The 17375-nt window shown below is 41.2% G+C and overlaps 1 protein-coding gene across 3 annotated transcripts in view; it reads left to right on the plus strand.

The window, feature by feature from the left end:
- The window catches only part of ANK2 (ankyrin 2), a 589776-nt gene that overhangs the window by 42251 nt on the left and 530150 nt on the right, over positions 1-17375 (plus strand). Inside the window, exon 1 of one of the 3 annotated variants that reach the window (XM_084626829.1) lies at positions 12427-12503. The exons of the other annotated variants lie outside the window; for them this stretch is intronic. The gene's annotated coding sequence lies outside the window, so the exon portion shown is untranslated. Of the gene's footprint in view, positions 1-12426; positions 12504-17375 lie in introns of those variants that run through there. 3 annotated transcript variants of the gene reach the window in all.

The raw sequence follows: 17375 nt of genomic DNA on the forward strand, positions 1-17375 counted from the left end.
GCTTTGAAGCTTGAAGTGTACTACAAATAATAGAAAATGCAAAAAGTAGAATTTATTTGTAAAGATAGTTGGTGGAGTAGTAGCTGTTTTAATAAGAAAAAAACAAATAACAGTTTGCTTCTATATTTGAGATGAAGTGTCATCAGTCCTGATTTTCTGTCAGGCAGAAGGACTAACCTGTGAAACAAGGGATGTACAGTAATGCTCTGTTGTTCCTGACAGCCACTCTGCTCAGCTGCTCTTGATCCTCTGTGCCAAACAGAAGTTTGAGCATATTGAGTGTCAAAACTACCTCTGGTAAGTGAAGAAAGAGCAGCAGGTCTGTCAGCTGCTAACTGAAATGCAAGCTCCAGATAGGACATTTCTAATTAAGGATGCAACAGGGAAGCCTGATTCTTTAAAGCTTTGAGTACAGAAAAACATTGAAGGTTAATGGATGATTGATTTTTTTTTAGTGATCAAAAATGGTTTTAGAAAGTCACTTCTCATAGACACTGCTTGATTACATTGTCAGAACACTGTAAAGGGCATGATGACAATCTGTGCATGTGGTGTGAGACGGTAACTCTTGGATTGTCATCCCAAGATTACCTCATTTGAATTATTGGCTGCCTCCTGAGTCATTTGAACACCGCAGCAGAGGTCTGATCAAGTGCTTCTATCAGACGCATGAACATCAAGAAGTCATATAATTCAGCTCGGTCAAACCTAGCAATGTACGTACTTATAAGGCACAGCTTTTAACCTAAATTTCAGCTATGCAGTGTACACATGTACTAATACATAATCGATTCTATGTTCCATGACATCTCCAAATCTTTTCGTATACAAAGGAATGATCTATTGTTAGATAGGCAGCTCTACTGCATGAGGAACCCTCTGGCATATGGATAAGATTAGGTTTGTTCATGCAGTCAGGGAGTCTCTGAAGAGCTTAGCTTTCCAGTAGGAAAAAATACATTCTGCTTCTGAGCTGCGGAAATTGTGCATCTGGCCCTAAATGCTTTTAAATCTCATTTACTTACAATTACTACACACTTTCGTATATAGTGCACTGATATGGGAGTCCATTTGAAACCATCAAAATCTGTTATAAGCAGAGCACTCTGAAAATGATCCTGAGATATTAAAATAGTGTCACAGCTATTAGCTGGGTTGCCAACTTTCTAATTGCAGAAAACCGAACACCTCTTCCCCGAAGCCCCACCCCTTCTCCAAGGCCCTGCCCGCTCATTCCATTCCCCCTCCCTCTGTTGCTCACTCACTCATTTTCACCGGGCTGGGGCAGGGGGTTCGGGTGTGGGAGGGGGTGAGGGGTTTGGGATGCAGGAAAAGGTTCCAGGGTGGGGGCTGGGGCCAAGGGGTTCAGAGTCTGAGAGGGGGCTCCAGGCTGAGGCAGGGGGTTGGGGAGTGCGAAAGGGTATGAGCTGTGGGCTGAGATGTGGGAGGGGGTATGGGCTATGGGCTGGGGGTGTGGGCTCTGGGGTGGGGCCAGAAATGAAGGGTTCAGGGTGAAGGAGGGGACTCCGGACTGGGGTAGGGGTTTGGGGTGAGGGGTCTGGTTGGGGATGAAGGGTTTGGGGTGCAGGAGGGGGTTCCAGGCTGGGGCCAAGGGGTTCAGAGTTCAGGAGGGGGGTCAGGGCAAGGGGTGGGGTTCAGGAGGGGATGAGAGGTGCGGGCTCTGGGCAGCGCTGACCTCAGGCGGCTTCCTGGAAGCAGCGTCCTCTCTCTCCACTGCCTAGTTTTCCTACAGGAAACCTGACTCTAAGAACTATCTAATCTAATCAGAAGACAGAAATATGGCACGTGACCTGTGGGGTCTAATAACCGCTCCCCCAGACTTCAGACTTCCAGTCCAGAATATTGATGATAAACTATTCATAAAAGACTTCAGACCTAGAATTATTTGAGGAACTAATGATCAAATAGTAATTGTGATCACTGGCAGACAATCTGTGAACAGAAAATGAGTTGTAATTCATTGAAAAAATTGTTAATTAATGATACACCTAGCTGTACCCCAGATAATGTACTCAATTGCCATAATCACACCCTAACTTTTTAGTTCAGTTAGCACTTAATAAAATGGGATGAGACGCGTTATATAGTAAGAGCTACTATGAACCTTTCAACAATAAATAAAGAACTCCCACTGGAATGCTGGGAAAGGTTCCATATTATGGGCCCTATCCTGCAGCCCTTATGCGTGTCTAACTACACTGAAGTCAGTTGGAGTTTTATATGTATAAGGGCTGCAGGATTGAGTCTAGTATAGTTTTGGACCTGCACTTGCTTTGTGTTTTTTCATTACTTTCATTTAAACAGGTTGTTTGTTCACCCTTGCCCTTCACTACTCCCCAAAAAACTGAGGTCTGAAGAACTTTCATTCAGAAAATATAAACTGGTTTATCTCAGTGTTCATGCAGCAGACAACTAAGCAATGGATTTCAGTTAGACAGGAACACAGAGAGGGTGCCTCCAGATGTGAATCGTGTTGTCATTCAAATTACGGAAGCAATTCTACTTTAAATGATTTGTTTGAGGGGAAACTGTTTTTGTAACTTCTTCCTGTTTCTGATAACCCTTTAAGTGCTTAAAATGGCAAGTGAGTTTCTCCCAGGTTACAGCCTCATGGGACACAACTGTCTGAGACAGGGCACCATCTCGCCTGTGGAAATGGAACTTTTTTGATCTGAGAGGTGCATGTAAATTAAAAGAATTAAACAAAACCTCTTAACCTCTGTGAGCACCCATCACGGGAGCCCAAACAGGAAGATTTGGGATTCAGAAGGGGCCAGCATGCCACAGTTCTTTGGGAGGGAAACACTAGCCATTTGCAAAGGAGCATTACTGGAGCCCAAATCTTTAGAGTGAAGGGAGATGGTTTTGGAATGCTTTCACGAGGCCTGACTTGTGCATTATGACGGAACAAGTACATCTCTTCTTGCTCTCCGTACTCAATCTTGGACCTGCATATTGCACCAGCAGCAGACATCTGACTGTCATTGCTCAGCATTACACACAATTTCGGATGGATAGGTGTAATTGTTGGCCTTAGTGGGACCTAGGACTTCCAGCACTAGCGTGAACAGTATTGCTAACCCCGTGCATTCAAAAATCATTATATTTTGAAAATATTTTTATTGTAATTATTTGTCTTCTCTTTTCTGACTTTTATAGCTTCTTGTTTTCATGCTTTTCTCCTCAGCCATGCAGGCTAGAAACTTACCTTTTTAATGAAAGCTGAGATTCTCAGGTAATATGATTCCAGCAGCTCAGGCTTTGAGACAGGCACTCATGATATTCATGATAAAATCACAGGAGCTGGTGACATTGAATAGCTCTCTCTCTCTGTTACAAGCCTGTAGCTGCACAGCCAGCCAGCAGCATGGACAGTACAAAACTGATTGCTGCAGTCTACAAGAACTGGGGTGGGGAGTAGAGGCAGGCATGGGTGATGTGGGTTGCAGTTTGAACATATCCAGTATTCAAGCCCAGAAGCAAGAGGCGAGGAAAGTTTCCTCGATATCTTCTACAGAGTGCTTACGAAAAAGCCTAGGGATTTTTCTGTATTAAACAAAAGAAACATGGGTAGGGAGAGAAGAGAAAAGCAGAAGATAAATTGGAAAAAAGAATGGGGATGGGGAAAGGTATGCTGGAAAATAAAATGGAAGCAAAACATTATTTATTAACCTGGTAGGTCCTGTGACTTTTTTTTAAAAAAATCCTAGATGCCTATTTAGGTTCTTAAAGTGCAACTTTGCTCTGAAGAGTAACTGTGTGGAAGTGACACAGAACATATACGTTCACTTGGTGTGTTGAGAAGCAGATTAGCTGACTTCATTGACAAACATACACTTCCACTGGTTTTTATCCCTGATAGCGCCGAAGGACCATAAAAGTTTCGTTTTGGTATTAGAGCTTCTTTGTGAAGTGCTTTACAGTCTAAGGCTGACTAGCACCATATAAAAGCTAAGTGTTTTTTGTGAGTTGATGTTTTGTTAATTTTCATAAAGAACAAACAAAAATTTCAGAAAGGTAAATGATTTACAGTTTGTATACGTTACCAAATACTGCATGTTCCATGAATTCTCAAAGATAATTGCTAACCATTCTGAGATTGCTTCAGCTGATTCCTTAAGTACCCAAGGATGCATTTCATCAAGCCCTGCCAACTTGAATATATCTAACTTATCTAAATATTCTTTAAACTGTTATTTCCCTATTTTATCTTGGGTTCCTTTCCCCTTGTTTTGTTTTGAGTATCTGATCACCATTAACCTTTTTAGTAAAGACTGAAGCAAAATTGACATTAAGCACCTCAGCCTTCTTGATGTCATCCATTATCATCTCTCCTTCCCCGCTAAGTTTAGTTTTAACTATGCCTATATCTAGACTACCACTTATGTTGGTATAACTTATGCCACTCAGGGATATGAATAAGCCACTCTCCTGAGTGACATAAGTTACACCGACCTAAGCACTATGTCATAGTTGCTGTCACTCGTTGGGGATGGATTAATTAAGTCGACAGGAGAGCTCTCTCCCGTTGGCTTAGAGTGGTTACACTAGAGATTTACAGCAGCACCGCTGTAAGCTCTCTAGTGTAGCCATAGCGCTATTTGGCCTGTGGAATCATTATTACTGGTGATGAGGTGTGAATAGAAAAGAACCAAGACACTCTGAGCTCAGGCTGAGTATGCAGGGTTGGCATCTTTGTAAAACATCAGATTGTCATTCAATACAAAAATCACTGAAATAAAATAAACATGGAATCCCATGATGCCATGTTTTCTGGAGTTACTTTTCAGTGTAGAACTGCACTTTAAGAACTGACCAGTTCCATATTCATTCTTACTGGTCTGTACGCTTGAGCACTCCAAGGTGTAGTGCAGGTGGGCCTTGCAAATTCTGGATGCAACCTGGGCAGAACATCACTGTCAACTCTGGAGGCCCTGTTCAGTGTACCCCTTAATAAGATGGGCCGGGAATATGGGGACAGAATTGTTGGAATTAACTGCAAGCTTCTAGTGCTTTATTTAAATCATGTGAACGTGATATGTTCTCCCACATTGCTTTTTCTCTTTTTTTTCCCCCTGGGAACACACATTCTTCATATTAAATAAGTGTGTATTAAATTTAAAAACTAGACATGTCTAGCATGTTTGCTGATGCACAGTGCACAGACGTGTGCCGTGATAGTTCCACTCAGCTGCCCTGTCCTCCACCCCTAAGTTCATGCTCTGCCCTCAATGTGAACCGTACATGGTGTGGAGGGCATCCATGCCAGCAAGAATTTCACCCCAGTGATTTATTTGTGAGTGTTTATGTATGAATCATCCGCAGTCTCCACACTTAGAGACACACTAAATACATCAGTAAGAGACGCGTGAGTGAGTTTGCTGTTCCAGTTCACTGTCTGTGCTCCCTCTCTCTTTTAGTTCAGTCCCTTGAACAATCACAGTCCAGTAGTGTGTGTAGTGGAAAGGGAAAAATCTGAGATTTATTGTGTAGCTCAAGTTTCTGTTTTCACAGAAAAGGAGCTTTCTTTTAATTGCATTCAGCATGTTCCCTTTCTCACAGGAACCATGCCAGAAGATGGCATTGCTGTGCACTAAGCACCCATCTCCATTGCAACAAGTCATTAAGAGCGAGTGGAAAAACTGCAGTTTGATAGTCCATTAGTGTGAGTCAGGCTGACAGGAAATAAATGTCTTCATATCTCCCATCAAGGACAATCTCATTAAAGGATCCAGAACACACAATGTTCTGGATAGTGATATTTGCTTTTTTTATTATTGGTACACTAATAAGAAGCTCATATTACAAAATACAGTTTAGCTCTTAAATAAGCTGAGCAGAGTGCTTTAAAAACTGTAGGAAATGGAAAACAAACACAAGCTGTAGATGCTATAACCTTTCCCTCCATCTTTACTGCATGGCTTCAGCATCTGCAGATTCCTGCCCCAGAAAACTCCCCCTCCAGTCCCCACCAGCCCAAGAGGAAGAGGTATTCAGTAAAATTCTAGTTTTTATGAAGATCTTTACGGGCAGTGGCATTTGAAACCTTCAGAAAATATGGAGTTCTTAAAATCCAGAACTTCCCTCCAAGGAGATCTGTGTGTAGGAGTGAAGATTCAGTGTAATCCTAAGTGATATTAATCAACTTTTGGTAACTGGAGTTCTGGGGAAAAAGCAGGACTGCAATGAACTGGTATAAAATTTCATTTTCCTTTTTCTGTTTCCTATCATTTTCTAGGGTAACAGAACATGATAGCTCCCACTTCCAAATTGCATCAGAACATCTTAACAATAATTAAAATAGAATGACTGATCTTTGGTCAAAATTTGTTAATCTCTTTAACTTTTGCTTGATTCAGTAAGGCAAAGAAACCATACACTGCATCAGTCTATCCTGTGTGGAGCTGTGTATGTTGCAATCAGAATTTTATTGGTCTGCTGCTTTTCTGAGATTGATTAAAGCTACTTGCTGTGTTTGGAGTTCCTCACTGGATCACTGGATTCCTTAGAAGGCTCCTGGTTACTGTCTTGATTCTTGGAAAACCCTCGGCTGGAATGTCCTTGCCTCATGCTGGTGCCTGAACACTATGGAGCACATTTCCTAATTATGTCCAAAATACAAAGTAGAGCTGCACAGAACTGTAATAATAATAAAAAAAATCATAGTGCCAGAAATTAACAAATACCAGAGAACTTCATTCTCTCTGTGCTGAAAATAAGGTTACATTCTTTAATAAATTTTGTAAAAAGAGACGTGGCAACGAGACTGTTCAGAAATACAGGATCACTTAGTGATCATTTAGTTATCACTTTAACCAGCAAAGGCAGTGCTTGGTAACTCTCTCTCTTTATAGTGGTCCAGATCATTGTCCTGTGAGACTTACCGTAGAATCCCATGTAGAAAGGAAGAGGTTCAACTTGGTTGCACCATTTCCGCCCTCCTTCCCAAGACATTGTGCATGGCGTTTGTATCTATTGAGGGAAGAAAGGGTACAGGCTTGGTTTGGGGGAGTTGGTAGCATTTTATTCGGTGGGTCACAATGGACAGGCACACATTGAATGAATGGATAAACATATATCATTCTCCTTCCAATCCCATGGAAGCTCCTTCAGGAACATAATGCAGCCTGGGAATCTATTATCTTTCAAAAGGAAGTCCTCCTCCATGGGTGGGAATACCCCTTTAAGAGGGACCTTGGAGGCAGCTGTGCATAGGGGAAGTCACTGGTAGAGGAATTTGTTTCTATTGGGTAACATGCTCTAAGGAACAGAGGCATGAGGGCCATCAAGGGCACAGAGCCATTATGGAGGCACCTGGCCAAATTAATGTTTGGCATCCTGCCGTGGCTCATTCTGCAGAGTAGGGACAAACCTTCCCTTATGTGACAATATGGGAGTCACTCCACGAGGGACTCTGGTAGAGTTGTCCTCTCCTTGAGCTCCCTCAGCAGGTGTTGTTGTGGGAAAAGGCATTCTGACCTGACGTTTTGTTTGCTGCTTAGAAAAACAAACCTCTAGTTTTATGGCGAAATCCCCATAGTACTATTCTTGTCTGAAGAAGCAGATTGTGTCTCTTCTGTCTATTCTTAATATTGATTTTTTCCCCCTTTTTTGCCTTTTTCACTCATTAAGAAATCTTAGAATAGTTTTTCATTGTTACGTCTGTTTAAAGTTCAGCTAATACAAATATCCCCTTTGAAACCAGTTATGTTTAGATAACATTCTGATTTTTCATCTCTGATGCTGACCTGAATCTTACTGTATCACTTTTGAAAATACATAGGACCCAACTCACTGCTCCATTACTGTAGTTTCATACTTGCGTAGCTCCACTAATTTCAATGAAACGACACACCCATAGTCAAACTGGATTAATCTGATGATGAGTCTGCAACTATCACTCAACCAAGTCTGGAGGAACAACTCTAATAGTAAGATAAGCATAATGGCTTGCTTTCTCTTTAAGCAAAAAAAAAAAAAAAAAAAAGAGAGAAGATAGCTGCTTGCCCAACACTCTCACATAAAATACACTTTGACAGCCTGCAGGTTCCTTGGGAACTGTTACAATATCACCACCTACACCTACCTCCATTGTGGTACGACTGGATTATGATATTGCCATTTTGAGCATGATCCAGCATTCCTTTGGCACTCACTGAACTCAGTGGGAACTTTGGCTGTGCAAGGAAGTTGAATCAGGATCAACTTTGTTTTTACTCTATACAGCTAAAAGCATTATTGATTTCATTCGCAATGATTGAAAAAAGTGATTTTTAAATGCATCAGAAAAAATGGGAGCAGGAATGGGGAGAAACAAATAAGAGGTTCCATTATAGACATTTTCTAGGTTTCCTCACTTGTCTTGCTTGTGCATGTTTTGCATAGCAAGCTCCCAAATACTCATGCTTTCCCAAGCTGCATAAACAGTACTGGAGTCTATAATATATTCTGAAGTCAAACTAAGTGATTTTAAATCCACGACGGGAAATATCAGTCATGTTGTTAAGTTGGGGCAAACCATGTTCACTTATCTATCTTCTCCCACAGAACCTCAAGGTTTCATTCAAGAAGGGGTCTGTATAACAACTATGCACAAACTCCAGCAGCCATAACTGTATTTATTTTTGTTGTTTTTTATTTAATTGGGTTGATATTTAGCATGATCATTAGAACTATGTCAAAATGAAAACCCCCTAGATCCAAATACCCCTTGACTGGCAAGTGAAAGCATGCTCTGATGTGCAGTGTCCCAGTATAATCTCCTTATATCCTTTTATATATTTCTGCATACTAATTATTGTCCTTTTCCTTTTAATAATACGTTATAATATCCCACCTTCTGTCAGTTTCTCAATTTTTGGGGTAATACTTCCCCACTAAAACCTCCAAATTCAGTATGGTTATAACAATTAAGGGCCCAGTATGCAACGTGCAAGGACTACAGGATTGGTTCCTTTATGTAGAGTTGCTTTTCTAGTCTTCCTGTAAATTTTCACTTGAAGAAAACATCAAATTCATTTCACTCTTAGATGTTGTTACAGTGAAGAACACTATAATGACGAGAGTCTTACTACTCTAATGTTAAGGCCGCATTGAATTGTCTATTACTACGTAGAAGTGCTATTGGCATTTTCTCTGAATCACAACACAGTGCTGTGTTCCTAGGCATCTATAGAGAATACTGTCTGTGTTTTGCTGACTTACATTTTTTTATTTACAAGTTTTTATTCCTTAGCCGGTTTCAGAGTAACAGCCGTGTTAGTCTGTATTCGCAAAAAGAAAAGGAGTACTTGTGGCACCTTAGACTAACCAATTTATTTGAGCATGAGCTTTCGTGAGCTACAGCTCACTTCTTCGGATGCAAGGTGCCACAAGTACTCCTTTTCTTATTCCTTAGCCAATATCCTACAACGGTTTGCGTTGGTTTATTCTTTGGTGTTCCCTTATTTCTGAGAAATGAGGAAGGAAAGGAGCAATCTGCACATGTACTGTGAAGGGTCAAATAGCTTAGTAGGTCTACCTGAGACAGGCACTGATTTCAGTAGGTGTACCACGTGTGGATTTAAGGTCCTGGCCTCAACACCTATTGAAATCAATGGAAAGACACTCTTACTTTGAATAAGGCCCCGAGACAGAACTGGGCCAGAATGTGGTCTCCAAATAATCCATGCAGACACTCAAATTAGTTTCTGCCTTTTATTAAACTTGGTCCTCTAATCCTTTATAAACTCAGTTCTCACTAAAGCTTATTGGACAAATGTGAACTTGCAGCAAGGCATTACAAAATTTCCATTGCAAAGAGTTACCAACATTGAAAGGACTCCATTCAAAGCCTCTTTATAAGATTAACCTTCCTTGTAGACTGCAGATGGCATCTGAACTTGCTATGCTAAAAATGTGAGAGGAGGGTTTAAACTAGTTTATTCTTAAGTATCTATTATGCTTGCTTTGTGATAATCTAGGCAAATTACAGTATGTATTTTCACAGTCCATATATATTTAAAAAATATATTAAACCACAGATTGCAATTACATTTTAACATAGATATTTAATAAATAGTTCCAAAGGTACTTTTTAATGGTATCAAGGATTTTGTAGGGGATCTCATCAGAAATGCTATCCAGATTTACGTCAGAATTCCTACTTCAATAATATTTTCTAGTTTGGCCAGACCCAGCCTGCAGTATTTGAATTTCACCATGCAATCGAGTGTATACCTTAGAATTTGGTTAAAGTATTTCAAAAAGTAGCAAGTCATCACCTTGTACATATTTTTACTGTTCATACAACGTTATTCATAATTTGTATTTTCTACTTGGAATTAATGCTATCCTAACCCCTGTCGATGCGCATGCTAAAGCCTTGGGGCAATAAAATCATCTGGAACATATATACATATTACTCAAAGATTCTGAACCAGCTCCCTCTGAAATCAATGGCAAAACTCCCATTGGCCTTTTAGCAGGATGATTTTAAGGGTAACAGAACCTAGCTTTCCCCTTTAAAGTGTGTGGGTTTATTTGTTTTTGTCTTTAACATATTGCTCCATCCATAGGAATGAAGTACCAAACACTCTCCTGCTTTTTCATTAGTTTTTACCCATTTAATTTAGGACAAAAAAAGTCAACAGAAAAAGAACTTTCAATTTACCTGAGGTGCTTTGGTTACTATGATATTCTTGTGTACAGTTTCCATGACCACAGCTGTCAAATGAATCTCTTACTGTTTGCCAGACTGTGCTGTGTTGTGCATACATCCTCTCTTATCTTACAGCAAGAGTGTCCAGTCACAGATGGATCCCAGCAAACATGCCCATACTCTGAGACTATGCTGGGACACCATTCAGATCTTAGAGCTTACTACTCTGTGTGTGTGTAAAAATCCTTGATGTTATTGTTCAGTAAGTCTCAAGTCAACTTTACATCTTGTACCCGAAAGAAATCAAATAGGCCCAAGGGGATCTGGCAAGGCAATGCGGTCTAAGAAGCATAATCTACTCACATATTTTGTTTTATCAGCTATGCCAGCTTTGACCCTTCCATTTATTTCCTTCAACTGCTGTTGCTGTGGATTTTTCCATTCTGCCCCTTCCCACCCCTCTGGCCATGTTGTCAAGCCACCACACTCTTTCTTCTCTCATTCAAAAAAACCCCTCATTCTCCTCCAATAGTGCCCACCAGAAGCAAGTTTATAGATAATGGACCTTCGTTATTCCAGTTTTACACAAGTGCAACTCCACTGATTTCGGTGGAGTTGCACTGCCATAAAATGAAGTAGTGCATTGGGTTCTCAATCGTTTTAACAAAACTAAAAGTCTCCCTTCTCAGCTGGCCACCTGGACTAGCAGTTTTCCTCGTAATTCTGAAGCAGCTGCTTTCCTCCAGAGGCTCCTTTTTGCAGCAAAAACATTACCACTGTAATTTTGTTTCAGTTTTTCTTTAAGGATGGTGATTTTGTGTTGGAGGTTGTTTGCATATGAAACTACATGTACATTCCTGAAATCATCGCCTTGTGTCTACTTCACACGTCAGTCAGGAAAGAGAAGCTCCAGGTGCTCCTGTTCACATAGTGGTGGTGATTATTCGTATGACCCTGGCGTCCAGAGGCCCCAGTGTGCTAAGTGGTTGACAGTAAGAGGTGGTCCCTGTCTCAAGGAGCTTATACTGTACATAGAGAAGGCTGCCAAGGCTGGCACAGGGAAGGGGAGTAACATGCAAGTAGAGTGATGCTTGTCACATGATAGTTACAGCGGCTGTGAAATAACTGTGCTCCCTGGGGAGGCTTCAGGTCAAGAACGTCTGCCTCCCTCAGCTCATCTGGCTGGGGGAAGGGTAGTGCTTCATCTGGGGATTGCCACCCGTTGGGTCCAGGTCCAGTGCTGTGTGAAGGGCTTCACATATTCCCTGCCACTGCTGTTGGTCCCCTGGGCTCCTGCTAGCCAGGGGCGTCTATCTCCCACCAGAATGGTAAATTCCTGACATCAAAGGAACTGTAGAGTCATGCTGTTTGTTACACTCCCAAGGGGGATCAGCAATCCCTGGAAGAATCTGTACAAACTCATTCAGAGCCCGTGTTACCTACCAGCTGTGATGCCCAGGAATCTAAATGCAACTGAGCAGAGCAAGTTCTTGTGGGCAGATGGCTTGGAGCATTCAGGAGGTGGGGTTGTCAGTTTTGGTTGGATGTATTCCTGGAGTTTTCATCACATGATATCTTTAATTAAAGATTAATCTTTAATTCCTGGAGACTCCAGGGGAGTCCTGGAGGTTGGCAACCCTACCAGGAGGCTCTAATATTGTCGTAGTGATCATGTGGTGCTGTGTGGGCTATAGGCACTGGCCAGCAGCAAGCACATGGATTACAGTCAAAAGGCTGTAATCGGAAAGTCTGTTCGAGCTAGAAGAGACATCAGTTTGCAGCAAAGCTTGGAGGCTCGCTGACTTGTCCCCTGTGCAGGGAGGGAGAGAGCCTGGTGTTGGCTGTGAGTGGCTGTATTGTATCGTTCTACGACAGGGATGCTGTAGGGGGTTGAGGCTCCTTAGCTGAATTCCTTTTGTGACTTGCAGCAGGGAAGTGCTGTGTGTTACCAGTGGATTTGCAAACTGCAGGAATTGATGCAGACAGATCCTCATCCTTATCACTAATGTTTGTAACATCCATGTACCACAGGCTCACGGCTGCTTTGCTCTGTACTTGCTGTTGTAGTTGGATGCAGAATTATGACTGTTCTTGATTTATTTCAGATTTCCAAACTAGTCTTGAATGGACTTAATGATTCTCTTCTCTTTGGAGGTTTCCTTGCAAAAAAGCAGTGTTGTCTCTTGCAAGAAACAGTGATAGGATATTTGGATTTGTGTCTTAGAGGTCGTGGCGAAATGACTGGTAGTTTTCTTGTGGGGTGGAGGGGAGAGAGTTGGGGGGTGGGGAGGTAAGAGTCTCTAAAATGTGTTACTGAGAAAGAAAAATGTATGTGTATGTGTTGCCCAGACCCTTCCTCTGTCCAGAACAGTTGTAGGGTTGTTAGTAGAAACCCTAGAGTCTGTGTTATATTCTGTGAAAACTATTGAAATGCAGAGCTGCAGAGAAGGGTAGGAGGACTGTAACCAGTGTTCTTCAAAGAGAACAGGAAATCTGCCTTTTGGGAAAAGATATCTAAAATAAAAGATTTCCCCTATTGCTTGGGGGCATCAGAAAGTAAATTTCCATTTTTATTTGAAGGCAATGGTTTGAAAGTGAGTTTTGCCCCAAGCTGCAACTGCCTTTCTACGGAAGTGTTTTTAAAAGGATAAGAAGAATGAGCTTTTGAAAAGACACATTGGGAGGTTTATTAATAAAATCCTGCATGATTTCTAAAAGGCCCCCAACCCAAAAGATTCTTGTGTACAGGTTAGTAGGGAGTTTTATTTCTTCCTCCCCATATAAACATGTGTTTTGGGGTAGAAAGCGGCTGCTCTCCATAAGATTGTTTTCGAGCAGTGCAGAACAATAGACTATTATGAGGTGACTCCACCCCTGATTCCACTTTCTTATCAAGATAATGAAGATCAGTTAGTAACTGACCTTTTTTAGTGGTGAGCTATTGAATTAAGGTAACCATACTTTTTGCTAGAAATGATTAGTCAGAGAATCACAGGTGTAGGGCACTGCTGAATTTTATCTGAGTGAAGTATGAGTAAGGAGTATTAAATAGGGTTCTTGGGTGTTTCAGCTGTTTACAAATCCAGATTGTAGTTACCTTGCTTTGGCTCTGGTTTTATGCTTTTCACAGGAAAACGGAAATCACCAATATTACTTCTTTATCTTCCCTGAAACAGTCTCAGTTGTGCTAAGGTATCTGATGTATTTTTAGTTGCTTATTCTGTGGGGGGAAATGTTTCAGAGAAATAAACCACACCAAAGTACATATTAAACTCAAATTATTACAAGTAATTTTATTATGGGAAACTGGGCAAAAATATTTTAGCTGTTTCCGATTTTGTTTTCCTAGGGCAGATGCATGTGTTTGATCTTTATAGCTGAGGTATGGAGGAGGCCTTAATACTTGGATCCCGCTTCGGTTACAAATAATGGCTGCTTAGAAGATGTTTACAGTCATGTTCTATTGTATTGTTTTTGTGGGATGATTCACTTTTACTGTTAGCACATGTTGAAAGAGCAGGTTGATACAGTATTGTATGCGTGCAGAAAAACAGATATTTTAAAAAGTTCTTTGCTAAACTGCATTTCTTTTGCTAAGCTATGTTCAGGTAGCTTTTGTGTTACATTTTTTTAATCACTTATGTTCGGTCATGTTTACTTCTCTTCATCCCCCATATTTTCTTAACCATTCAGATGAGTGAACAGAATTGCAGTGCCCTCTAGTAAATGTAATGTGATTTCAAAAGATAACCTGGTATTAGTAGTCTGTTCAGTGATGGTGATAGAGGGCCTGATCAAAAGCCTCTTAAGCTCTCCCCCCCCCCCCCACACCCTACTCTCCTGCTTATGCTCAAATAAATTGGTTAGTCTCTAAGGTGCCACAAGTACTCCTTTTCTTTTTGCGAATACAGACTAACACGGCTGTTACTCTGAAACCTCTCCTTACAATGTGTATGATAATCAAGGTGGGCCATTTCCAGCACAAATCCAAGTGCTGGAAATGGCCCACTTTGATTATCATACACATTGTAAGGAGAGTGATCACTTTAGATAAGCTGTTACCAGCAGGAGAGTGGAGTGGGGGGAGAGAAAACCTTTTGTAGTGATAAACACCCATTTTTTCATAGTTTGTGTGTATAAAAACATCTTCTGTATTTTCCATAGTATGCATCCGATGAAGTGAGCTGTAGCTCATGAAAGCTTATGCTCAAATAAATTGGTTAGTCTCTAAGGTGCCACAAGTACTCCTTTTCTTTTTGCGAATACAGACTAACACGGCTGTTACTTTGAAACCTGAAATTTTTTAAGGTCACTGTTGTTGTGCATAATGACTCTCTCATGGTTCTGAAAACAAATACATGATTTTGAAGTGTAAATGTAAATTGATGCCCATTTGGTTTTGTCTACAGTGGATAGCTTTTGTCACATACTGTATATTGCTGTGTACAATGTTTGAGTCTCTTTAACTGATACCATTTAGTCATAAAACACAAGCAGATATCTCATGTAGTAAACAAAGCAGCAGATTTAAGTTAATGCTAATGTGTTCCCAGTCAGAGCCAAAAGCATTTCAGGGTTGTTGTAACACACTAGGCGCACATTCCATCCATCTAAATGTCTGAAGGAGACTAAAGATATAGATTGCCCTGTTGTACAAATCAGCTCACATGAGAGCCAGATGCTACTGTTTATTACTGTCAATAAGTTAGCTGAGTGAGTCTGGGAGTGGAAGGATGATCCTGTGGTTAGGGTGTAGCCTGGGACTCGGGAGTAGGACAGAATGGATAATTGATATTTTTGGTTTGCTGGCCATTCAAAAAAATTGTTTAAAAAAACTGGTTTGGGTTGAATTGAATGGAGGACGAGGAAGTGGGTGACTTCCTTATGAGCTTTAGATTAGTAGGGCACTCACCTGGGATGTAAAAGACCTGCGTTCAATCCCCCTCCTCTGCCTTGCTCTCTCTTTGGCACCACTACTATTTAGTTGTTTAAGCACAGTGGAACAGATTCAATAGGAGAGATTGAGAGCAGGGGTGCAGGCTGTGGGCAGCGCTTACCTCAAGGAGCTCCCGGAAGCGGTGGCATGTCCCCTCTCCGGCTCCTACGCGGAGGCGCGGCCAGGAGGCTCTGCACGCTGCCCTGTCTGCAGGTGCCACCCCCACAGCTCCCATTGGTCACAGTTCCCGGCCAATGGGAGCTGCGGACCTGGCATTTGAGGCAGGGGTAGCACATGGAGCCTCCTGGCTGCCTCTATACCTAGGAGCTGGAGTGGGGACATGCCGCTGCTTCCAGGAGCTGCATGAAGCCATGGCAGGCAAGGAGCCTGCTGTGCCACCGACTGGATTTTTAACAGCCCAGTCAATGGTGCTGACCGGAGCCGCCAGGGTCCCTTTTCAATCAGGCATTGCGATTGAAAACTGAACCCCTGGCAACCCTAGGTAGGTGTGGGGGAAACTGATCCCTGTAAGTGCCTATAGTGCCTTGCCTATGGGGGAGCATGGGGTTGAACTTGAACTACTAACCTGAGTTCATTGCCATGTCTTCACCGCTATTTTAACCCAAAATAGCCAGTGCAGATTAGCTAATCCAAGTTAAGAGCACACCTTTTTGCAGTGTAGACACCCTCTGTTTCTCTGTAAAATGAGGATAATAGTATTTCCTGACCTCACGGGGTTTTGGTGAACATAAATATATGAAAGAATGTGCAGTTTTCAGAGACTATGTTAATGGGGACCAAATAAGTACTGTAATAGAATATGAAATTGATATTTGGAGGTTGGTTTTAGATGTATTTTACTGGTAATGTGTTATGTCCAATTTCTGTCAATAATTCTTAAATATAGATTTGGCCAATTAGTTAGCATAGACTTTGAAACCACTTGTTGTATTAAACTGATTGCCTAACTTGTGTTGATGCAGAATTCCAGTTACTGAACATGACATTGAATATTTATTGCCATGGCTGTGGTTGAATTTTATCTGTTTCTTAACCAGATCAAGGAGCAACAGACATTTTAAAAAGTATGGTCTTGAGCCATCAGCCTCTATGCTCTTGCGTCACAATCCTGCAATCCCTAACCCTGCAAATACATATTAATGTGAGAAGTCCCATTTTAATCCACCATTGTTCAGGTGCATACATGTTTGCAGAGTGGCCCCTGAATGCCAGTGGTCCCACTTGAATGGGACTGCTCGAGTTGGGGTCATTGGTACATATCAGTTTATCATGAACTAGAACAAATAATAATCTGGTATTTGGTTTCATGTTTAGGCTGCTAAGTACAATCAGTATGGAAGTTATTACAATGTAAGAAGTTAAAGTGACATCTGTCTGCTCAGAAGCTACTTGTAAATATATGGCTCTGTTTTCCTAGGACTACCTTAATGAGATAATCAATAATTTGTTAAAAATTTAACAAAAACTAAAATCTTTCTTGAAAACAGTATTCAGCGTTTAAATGAAAGTAGACATGGATATGCTTATTATGCACAGCAATTAGACATAACTTTTAAAATAAACTCTTCAAGAAGGTTTTTTTTCCTTTTAGTTTTAAAGACTCGGTTCTTGAAATATGGATGTCTGCATTAATGTGATACAGTAGTAACATCACCATGGTGCTAATGTTACAGTTTTCAGGAAATCAAAGCAGAGCAGGTCTGTATTCTATCAGTTCTGCAACATCTGCTTGCAAATCTATAGCAATTCTTCATACAG

The sequence above is a fragment of the Lepidochelys olivacea genome (genome assembly GCF_965140295.1).
Source record: "Lepidochelys olivacea isolate rLepOli2 genome assembly, chromosome: 4".
Classification (NCBI taxonomy): Eukaryota; Metazoa; Chordata; order Testudines; family Cheloniidae; genus Lepidochelys; species Lepidochelys olivacea.